The 11,018-nt window shown below is 47.1% G+C and overlaps 1 protein-coding gene across 2 annotated transcripts in view; it reads right to left on the reverse strand.

Annotated features, from left to right (window-relative positions):
• The window catches only part of TJP2 (tight junction protein 2), a 138,805-nt gene extending 128,083 nt beyond the window's left edge, over positions 1 to 10,722 (reverse strand). For both annotated transcript variants that reach the window (XM_009188903.4, XM_009188901.4), the window contains exon 1: positions 10,153 to 10,722. The gene's annotated coding sequence lies outside the window, so the exon portion shown is untranslated. The remainder of the gene's footprint in view (positions 1 to 10,152) is intronic.
• Between the last annotated feature and the right edge of the window lie 296 nt (positions 10,723 to 11,018).

The following is an 11,018-nucleotide window of genomic DNA, read 5'->3' on the forward strand; positions in this document are numbered from 1 at the left end:
GAGGAATTGCATACCCAGGGCCTAAAGGGGCTGGTAGGAATGTTCATGTGTGCAAAGGGCTGAGTGGGATCAAGGGCAAATTGGAAAGTCTAAACTAAGGAGCTGCTACTCAGTTCCTGACCACACAGCAAGTCACCAGGCAGTTAGTTTACAAGCACTGATATTAAATCACCTTGCTCTCTGCTAACAACAGGTGCCCCGAAGGATAACAGAGAACACCTTGGGGCAGGCTTTGGCCTCTTTCCGAAACCCAAGAGAAATATTTTACATCCTCAGACACAATGAGGATTCCTTTAAAATGAAATATACAATCAAATTAGGGATGTTTCTCTCGGCTTTGTGACATGAGCGGGAAGGGTAGAACACAGCTCACTTTCAGAGGACCCAGCACCCGTCGGCCACTGCCCTTCTTGGATTTCTTTCCTATAGCAAACCTCCTGACCTTCACAACATGGATTGTCAAAAACACTTCCATATGTCAGCACCCACTCTCAGAATCGGCTTATATCAAGTTATGCTAAGAAGACTGGATGCCTAAAGCTATTAAGCTGAGCAGGCAAATGCACACAAGGACACAAACTCCAGTTTTAGAGATGACAGTAACTCCTTGCACAAAGAACCTTTGCTTCTGGTTTGTAAAACTCATCCTGGTTTTAGGTTGATTATCAGTGACAGGCAGAAAGAGGAAGAGAACTTAGTCATGACCCCTGGGACTATGGCCGGAAAGACTGAAGGAATTCCCTAATCTTACAGGAAAGTCCACATGTGACCCTGTGGCCTCAAGCAGCACATCCCACTGCCCAGGGATGCTGCCCTTCCTGAAGGTATGGTGGAAAGGCCAGGCCTGCACAGCTACTACACCTACCATCCGGGTGACCGCTCAGTCCCTCCCCTGACACCAACACCGATACATGTCCTCACTCTCCTGAACCTTTACAGAGGAGTTTGTGGGTCTTCACTCACCCAGGTCTCCTCATAACCCTCTGTCCATTCCTTCCCCATCTCTTAGCTGGTTCTGATCTGCCTCGCAGCCACCCCTCCCCACAGTATTCCTGCATTCGCCCTCAGCACTTGTCTATGCGCCCTGCTTTGGCTGGTACCTACCAAGCCACCTGGTACTTGGTGGCTGGTACTCCACCAAGCCCCTGCACACACAGGATGCCCAGACCAGCCTCAAGCCTGGCCCCTTCCCTCAGCAAGTTCCGATCCTGCACTTCCAAAGGCCTCCAAACCGCTGGTTCTCAAAGTGGGATTCCCAGAGCAGCAGCAGCAGCATGACCTGGGTGGGCACTCTTAGACACAGATTCTTGAGCCCCCACGCCCGATCTACGCAATCAGAAACTCCAGGAGGGGGGCCCGTGATCTGTATTTTGACAAGCCTTCCAGATGGTTCAGATGCAAACTAATGTTTGAGAATCACTGCACTACACACTTCCATTCACCTATCCCACTGCTGTCTCAAAGAATCCTCAAATGGAAGTTTTCTTTTTCTAAATCCAGCTGACTTCCCTAGTTCTCTGCTGTTACCGACATTTCCCCATAATACAAGATCCAAACAGTATAACCTGAGGTCAATATAGCGAGCCTCCAAAACACAACAGATGTTTAAGAAACTCAATACTGGCTTGTGACTGTAGAGAACGAAGATAATTCTCCATAGCTACAAAGAAAAAACACTGCCATGCAGCTTGGGAAAGAAAGAACAAAAACGCACTGACTCGTGAAAAATGTCTTATTAGTCTACTCTTTTTTTTTTTTTTTTTTTTTTTGAGATGGAGTCTTGCTCTGTCACCCAGGCTGGAGTGCAGTGGCCGGATCTCGGCTCACTGCAAGCTCCGCCTCCCGGGTTCATGCCATTCTCCTGCCTCAGCCTCCCGAGTAGCTGGGACTACAGGCGCCCGCCACCTCGCCCGGCTAGTTTTTTGTAATTTTTAGTAGAGACGGGGTTTCACCGTGTTAGCCAGGATGGTCTCGATCTCCTGACCTCGTGATCCGCCCGTCTCGGCCTCCCACCAAGTGCTGGGATTACAGGCTTGAGCCACCGCGCCCGGCCTAGTCTACTCTTTTTTTACTCTTTTTTTTTGAGACAGAGTTTCGCTCTTGTCCCCCAGGCTGTAGTGCAATGGCATGATCTCAGCTCACTACAACCTCCACCTCCTGGGTTCAAGCGATTTTCCTGCCTCAGCCTCCCAAGTAGCTGGGGTTACAGGCATGCCACCACACCCAGCTAATTTTTGTATTTTTAGTAGAGATGGGGTTTCACTATGTTGGCCAGGCTGGTCTCGAACTCCTGACCTCAGGTGATCCTCCTGCCTCAGCTTCCCACAGTGAGCCACCACGCCCGGTTTTAGTCTCGAACTCCTGACCTCAAGTGATCTGCATGCCTCAGCCTCCCAAGGTGCTAGGATTACAGGCGTGAGACACTGTGCCCAGCCTTAGTGTACTCTTCATTTGGCAGTACTTGAGAATAAAATAAAGAGTACCCTAATAAAATATATAGACAATGTATTAATATGATTTTAAAGTATATTATTGTATATTTTAGTAAGTAGAATTGACGGAGTTTTTTGAGGGGTAGGGGACAGGTCTTGCTCTGTTGCCCAGGTGGAGTGCAATGGTGCAATCACAGCTCACTGAAGCCTTGACCTCCCAGGCATAAAAGATTCTCCCACCTCAGCCTCCTGAGTTGCTGGGAGAACAGGCACACGCCACCATGCCTGGCTAATTTTTCATATTTTTAGTAGAGACCGGGTTTCACTATGTTGGCCAGGCTGGTCTGGAACTCTTGGATTCAAGTGATCTGGCCACTTCAGCCTCCCAAATATCTCTCCCTGGTATTACAGGCGTGAACCACCTCATCTGGCCCTGACAGATGTTAATCAATAAATATTTTGGTGAAAGAGTTTAAAATGTCCACCATGTGCACTAGCCCATTTGTGTGTGTGTGTGTTATTAATATCTTAGTGTATGATTTTTTTCATGGACATTAAATCAGCAGGTAGAATAGTAAGTCCCTGCTTACTTACTCCCCATCAACCCCAAGAAACTATGTATTCATTAATTCTTCATTCAAATCTTTAGGAACATCAGGTATTACACTAGGCCCTGAGGCCTAAGCTGAAAGAAACTCCAAAAGAGCAAAGGGCTCAATTTACATTTTCAGTATTCTCATCTAAACCATTGAAACTGGAGAATCTATTCAAAACAGCATTTTCTCTTACCCTGTGTCATTTTCCCTTGGAAAAGAATCAAGAAAAAAGGCCAGGAACAATGGTCTAATAAGCACATGAAAAGTTAAATATTCAACATCATTAGCCATCAAAGAAGTAAAATCCAAAATCACACACCAACTAGCATGGTTAAAATTTAAAAAGACAGACAACAGTAATAATGTATGTGTATGAAGACGTGGAATTGGAACCCCGAATACCTGGCTGGTGGGACTGTAGAAGAATGTAGCCACTCTGGAAAACAGTGTGGCAATTCCTGAAAATATTAAATATGGAGTTACCATATATTTGCCACTTCTAGGTATGTACCCAAGCAAATGAAAACATATGTCCACATAAAAACCTGTACATGAGTGTTCATAGCAACATTATTCATAACAGCCAAAAAGCAGAAACAATCCAGATGCCCATGATGGATGAATGGATAAGCAAAACATGACATGTTCATGCAATGGATGATTATTCAGCAATAAAAAGAATAAAGTAGTGGCCTGGCATGATGGCTCACACCTATAATCTTAGCACTTTGGGAGGCTGAGGCAGGAGGACTGCTTGAGGCCTGAAGTTCAAGGCTGCAGCAGTGAAACATGACTGTGCCACTGCACTCCAGCCTGGGCAACAGAGCAAGATCCTGACTCAAAAAAAAAAAAAAAAAAAAAAAGAACATATACATACTACAATGTACATAAGCCTTTAGTTTTTGTTTCTGTAGAGACAGGTTTCACCATGTTGCCCAGGCTGGTCTCAAACTCCTGGACTCAGGTGATCCTCCCACCTCGGTCCCCCAAAAGAGTGGGATTACTGGCATGAACCACAGCTCCCATAGATAAACCTCGCAAACATGCTAAGTGGAAGAAGCCAGACATGAAGGGCCGCATAGTCTATGATTCCATGAAAAGTTCAGAATAGGTTAATCTATAGGGACAGAAAGTAGATTCCTGGTAGCCTAGTTGGGGTGGGGGGAATATTGACAGGAGCCAGCTAAGGGGTGGAGGGGGTTTACTGGGGAAAATGTTCTTTGGGGGGCATTAAAAACATCTTTCTTTTTGAGACTGAGTCTGCCTGTCGCCCAGGCTGGAGGCGGTGGTCGGATCTCAGCTCACTGCAAGCCCGGCCCGGTTCACGCCATTCTCCTGCCTCAGCCTCCCGGAGTAGCTGGGACCACAGGCTCGCCCCACCTCACCGCTAGTTTTTTGTATTTTTAGTAGAGACGGGTTTCACTGCAGCACAGGATGGTCTCGATCTCCTGACCTTGATCATCCGGGCCTGCCTCGGCCTCCCAGTGCTGGGATTACAGGCTTGAGCCGCCTCAAGGCCCGGCCTTTTTTTTTTTTTTTTTGAGACGGAGTCTTGTTCTGTCACCCAGGTTGGAGGCAGGGCCTGATCTCAGCTCACTGCAAGCTCCTCCCTCCTCGGTTCACGCCTCTTATTCTCCTGCCTCAGCCTCCCGAGTAGCTGGGACTACAGGCACCACTGGCCTCGGGCTAGTTTTTTTTGTATTTTTTTAGTAGAGACGGGTTTCACCAGATAGCTTGTGGGATGGTCTCATCTCCTGACTCATGATCCGCCTGCCTCGCCTCCCAAAGTGCTGGGATTACAGGCTTGAGCCACCGCTACCGCCCATCTTTTCTTTTTTTTAATGTTTTTTTTTTTTTGAGACAGGGTCTTACTGTGTCGCCCAGGCTGGAGTCCAGGGGCATGATCATAGCTTGCCGAAGCCCCAATCTCTTGGGCTCAAGTGATCCCCCAACTCGGTCTCCTGAGTAGCCGGTACTATAGGCATAGACTACCATGCCCAGCTAATTTTTAAGGTTTTTGTAGAGACAGCGGTCTCCCTATGTTGCCCAGGCTGGACTTGAACTCCCGGGCTCAAGCAATCCTCCCACCTCAGCCTTCCAAACTGCTGGGATTACAGGCACGAACTACCACACCTAGCCTTGAAAATCTCTTAATATTGATTGTGGTGATGGTTAACAACTCCATGAATATACTAAAAGACATTGAATTGTAGACTAAATAGGTGAATTATATAGTATGTGAATTATATCTCAATGTAACTATTTAAAACAAAAATGGCCAAAGCTAAAAGAGAATTATAGATAGCCTCAGTTAACTAAAAAGTAAACTGAAAAGTGCTAGGTCAATGTATGGCTTTTTCTATTTCCTTTGCATTATAAATTTCTCCCAAATGGAGGTGAGCAGACTTTGTTATCATTTTACATTTTACAAGCCCTTGTACAAATAAGGTCTGTTTGAGTCTTCACTATAATTCAGGAGCAAGAAAATTATTTCCTTTTTTTATATAACAGCATGTTGCAGCTTCGAGCTTATGAGATTTACTGTGGTTCATTCAGCTGGTTGTAGCAGAGGTCAGTTCTTCTGCACCTAAATCCTGGGTCCTTTCTTCTACACTGTGTAGCATTTCAGGGTGCCAGGTAGGTACTGTCATGCAGAGATGACACTTCTGACCGATCTCAATAAGAAAATGCCCAAGACTTGATTTTTGGGGGAGCTGGCCTAGCCAACCTAAGACCCCATTCAAGTATAATCTAACTTATCGGAGGTCTCATGGTACCATGGAAAGAACCTTTTGCTTTTGAGTCCTTTGCTGTTTTGAAATTTATTTCCATTTTGGCTCATCCTTTTATTTGCCTCAGGGCCTAGCACAGTACCTGATGTTCCAAAAGATTTGAATGAAGAATTTATGAATACTGTACACAGCTTGTCATGCATTACATCTCAATATAACTGTTGGAGGTGAAGGGGAGTGAGTAAGGAATTTCTTATTCTACGTGGGAGGACCATGAAAAGAATCATGATTTCAAGCAAGAAGACCCAAAGTGGCCTCAATTTTCTCTTCCGTAAAATGAGAAAAAAAGAAATACCATGTTCACGGTTGTCATAAAGATTTAATGGGAGTATATCTGAAAAACCCTGTTTCGCAATGGGTGCACAACTAATGTTCATTAATGCTAAATCAAATACTAGCCCAGTACCTTGATATCTCCTATGGAGACCAGTAGTTCTGGACACTGGGGATTCTAAAGTTCAATGACGATCAATATCAAAAGGTGCTGATTAGATTTGCCAAACTTGAACTATCTACCTAATTATAAGGAAGAAACTATTGTTAATTTTATTTCATGTTGTATATAAAATTGTGTTCTCTTGTAACTTCAGATTAATTTTATATCTTGGTTTGCACTCACATTCGAGTGTGTGTGCGTGTGCATGTGTGTTTATTTTAGTGACCCCCAAACCTAGTTACATATCAGAATCAAGGTGGGCCAGGCGCAGTGGCTCATGCCTGTAATCCAGCACTTTGGGAGGTGGAAGCCGAGGTGGGCAGATCACCTGAGGCCAGGAGTTCAAGACCAGCCTGGCCAACATGGACAAACCCTGTCTCTACTAAAAATTAGCTGGGCATTGTGGTGCATGCCTGTAGTCATAGCTGCTTGGGAGACTGAGGCACAAGAATTGCTTGAACCCAGGAGGCAGAGGTTGCAGTGAGCTGAGATGGCGCCAGTGCACTCCAACCTGGATGACAGAGTTAGACTCTGTCTCAAAAAAAAAAAAAAAAATCACTCAGGGTGCTATTAAATGCACAGATTGTAGTATAAAGACTTTGACTTGGCCAGGCACAGTGGCTCACACCTGTAATCCCAGCACTTTGGGAAGCCGAGGTAGGTGGATCACCTGAGGTCAGGAGTTTGAGACCAGCCTAACTAACATGGAGAAGCCCTGTCTCTACTGAAAATACAAAAATTAGCTGTGCGTGGCAGCACATGCCTGTAATCCCAGCTACTTGGGAGGCTAAGGCAGGAAAATCGCTTGAACCTCGGAAGCAGAAGTTGCAGTAGGCCAAGATTGTGTCATTGCACTCCAGTCTGGGTGACAAGAGCGAAACTCCATCTCAAAAAAACAAACAAAAAAAAGAGTTTGACTTAGTAAATCTGGAATATTTGGAGAGTTTCAACTTTTACTAAGCTACCAGGTGATTCCCCAAACATCACTGAATCACTGATAAAACCATTCACTGGACATTTTCTAAGAAATGTTTTTTTATGTAGATTGCAAAACGCAATCATTTACCAAATAAAACTCTGAACTATGTTGTTATTTCAGAAGAGAACATACTATAGGAGGGCAAACCTTTTCTCTCCTGCCTTACTAGAATTAAAAGGACGTAATAACATTCTGAAAGTCTGTGAATGCAGGAATCTTCTGAAGAGAGAATGTTCTGCCAAATCTTGCCGTTTGAATTATCTTCATTCACCATTTCAAAGGGACTTTTCAATCAAAGGAAGCTGTAAATTCTTACTACAAGTTGATAACCTCATTCTGATGAAAGTCATAACACAAGAAGAGTCAAGGGTCAAGAAAAAATAGCGGAGGCTCACACCTGTAATACCAACACTTTGGGAGGCCAAGGCGGGAGGATGGCTTAAAGCCAGGAGTTCGAGACTAGACTGGGCAGCAAAGCGAGAACCCGATCTACAGAAAAAAAAAATAATAATAATTTAAACTAGCCTCTACAAAAATAAACAAAATTAGCCAGGCGTGGTAGCGTGCACCTGTAGTCCCAGCTACTTGGGAGGCTGAGGTGGGAGTATCACTTGAGCCTGAGAGGTTGAAGCTGCAGTGAACCAAAATTGCACCACTACACTCTAGCCTGGAAACACAGCAAGTCTCTGTCTCAAAAAATAAAATAAAATAATGAAAAAACAAAAACAAAAAACTAAACCCAATATCAACAGGACACCTAAGATGAGGCCAGTTCAGAGAAGTGCAGAGTTAGAGATCATCAGGCATCTATGTATAGCTAATTAGAGCAGGTTGAGCACTGGGTAACTCCATTCCATTTCAGTCAAAATAGGAAACCCTTGAGGGTTTACAGTTGTCTCTATTAAAGAAAGTACATGTACTCTAAGAACCTTGATCTATAGTGCTTTGTCTACCCAGGAATTCCCAAATGTTTGTTCATATTCTTCCACCGTGATTCTACTACACATTTACTATACATTCTCTTATTTTTTGAGACATTTACTGTACATTCTTATTCAACATCTTCTGCTTCCTCCAAAAAATATAATAATAATAATTAAAAGTATCCAGAAGCCCAGGGGCTGAGGAAAGGAGGGAATAGGGTATTCTAATGGCTTTCTGTTTGGGATGATGAAAAAGTTCTGGAAATGGGTAGTGGTGATGGTGACAAAACATTGTGAATGTACTTAATGCCCGTGAATTAAGGGTACATTTTTAAATGGTTAAAATGGTACATTTTATTTTATGTACATTTTACCAAATATAATCATAAAAATCATAGAATCAAAAAAAAAAATCACAGGCCAGTATGTTAATCACATTTCCTGTCACCCTGGGGTGCAGGTGCTCTAATCCATGCGGCTGTAGAGTGTTTGTCCTGGTGGGCAAAACAAAGATTCAAATACATAACTTGATGGAAATGTAAAGCACTCCTTGAAAGCTGAACAGAAAACTTCCCTCCAACATACCTAGGCCAGCGCTTCTCAGAGTTTAATGTGCAAACGGATCCCTTGGGTGATCTTGATTCAGCAGATCTGGGTGGGGCCTGAGATCCTGCATTTCAAAAGGCCTCCAGGTAATGCAACCGTGAACAAGGACCTTACTTAAAGTGGCAAGACACCTGAACACTTCAAAGTACACAGAATGTCACCCTATCACCAACTAGAATAACAGTCTCCTCACCAGGAGACGAAGAGGATAGATAGTATCTCTCAAGTGAATTAGTTAAGGGCTTAACTTACCTATGGACCACGTTTGTGGAAATGCGTTTAGAAACCTGGACAGAAGACCTGCCTGCGGAGGCCTCCCTACGGAACCCGCCCACCTCTGGGACTGGGAAGCAGCCACAGACAATAAGGATAGTTGAGACACTTAGTTGCGCAGAAAGCCCTCGTGCAAACTTCAAAACACTCTTGAAAATGCCCTTCTCAAGCTCGAAGAATGCCTGGAATTCAGTGGCCTTTTTCCAACATAAAGATCTCTGACTCAGTTTTGACTGAGAGCTCCCTACAGAAGAACCTTGCAATGCATCCCTGGAAAACTGACAACGCCCTGTATATGCTGACAAGCTCGGCCCCTCCCTTACAAATGGGTCAGAAAGCGAAATTTGTTGCTGTTGTTGTTGTTGTTTAAATGTTTTCTAAGGCTCTGCCGCGTTAGATGGAGGAGATCCCCGTTTTTCGGGCTGCGCGGGCAGGGCGAGCACCTCCAGGGCTGTACAGTCAAGCTCTCCGGAGTGCGGAGTTTTCAAGCCCCGCGGCGGAGGCTCAGCGGGCACTCAGCCCCACCAGCTTCCAATAACCAGCGCCGCGCTCTGCCCGCGTCACTCCAAGGCACCGGCTCCTGCCCCCTCCAGATACGGTTGGCTGCGCCAACAGAAACTCAAAGGCCCTTTTAATCGGGTAATAGAGAAGCTCAGCAGAAAGTGAAACAGTTTCCATCCCTTGAGTGAAAGGGTGCCAGGCCAGGGAGGAGAAAGAAGGTGGCTCCCAGACACCTGTGGCTGCCGCAGGTGCGTGTTCAGACACACCTGTTGATGATTCCCCCAAAGAGACCCTGTGAGGCGCTGCCGCCTCGGGGGCGATGGGGGAAGCAGGGAAAAAGTAAATGCCCCATGAAGTACACCGCACACTCTGCAGAGAAACCTAGAGGACGTCAACCCCTACTTACTCGCGCTGCCCCTCACCCCCGCCTGCACAAACGACCCAGGGCACCAGCGCGAATTCTCGCCCACCAAATCATTCCCTGGCCAAAGTAGGGACAGGAGGGAAGGCATCTCGGCAACGCCTGGGCACAAGCTGCCGCGCCTCGGCGGCTCTCCCAGGGCGCGCTGCAGGCAGCACCGGGGCCGGGGAGGGAGACAGAGGAGGGTACTCGCCTAGAGCGGGTGGCGGCCGCGGCCGGCGGTGTCGGGAGCTGGGCGAGGACGAGGGCGGCTCTCCGGGGCGCTGGGCGGCGCGGCTCTAGTTGCTGGGCTGGTGTCCCCTGCGCTCCCTGCGCGCGTCGCTGGCAGCACTTCACCCGAGCCGGAGTGCGGGAGGCTCCCCGGGAATGGGAGGGCGCCAGCGGCCTCCGCGGCTGCTCCTGTATATTATTGTGACTTGGGCTATTTCCTGTTTAGAGGTTTGAGAGAAGGGGAAAAAAAATCCAGGGTGGGGGCAGGGGGAATTGGGCGGTGGCGAGCCAGAGAGCGGCGGCCGGGAGGGGAAGGAGGTGGGCGGCGGCTGTCACCTTCTTCCTTGAGACCGGAGGGTTCTGGGCGCGCGAGACCCGGGAGGGAGAAGCAGCTGCTCCCAACGCTACTTTGGGGTGTCGGGAAGGGCGGACAGGGTGGGCCTGCACGGACGCCACCCAGCGGTGGGGCAGGGGCCGCGGCCGCCTAGGAGACCTTTGTCACTGGAGTCCGCGCGCCCACTTTGCCGCCTCTTTTACACAGAACTGCAGCTGAGCTTCTTTCCAGAGCGGGTGCAAGAGGAATTTGCTGGGCTTCTTTCTCTATGCGTCCCCAGGTCCGCTTCCTGATCCTCTCCAGGGTGTGGGCAAGGAGGAGGTCAGCTCCTCTACGCTTCAAAGCCCCCGGGAAGCATGGTTGTGGGCCACTGTGGGTGCGCGGGGGGCTCCTGGAGGGGCGGGGAGGTCACAGGTTTTATTGAGGGGTGTGAGACAAGTTAACGATTTTAGTGTAAAGTTAACTTTTATGACCCGCTTCCGTTCCCCTCCCCCGCCAGTCTCGCCCTTAGCCGG

This window comes from Papio anubis, chromosome 13 (genome assembly GCF_008728515.1).
Source record: "Papio anubis isolate 15944 chromosome 13, Panubis1.0, whole genome shotgun sequence".
NCBI lineage: Eukaryota > Metazoa > Chordata > Mammalia > Primates > Cercopithecidae > Papio > Papio anubis.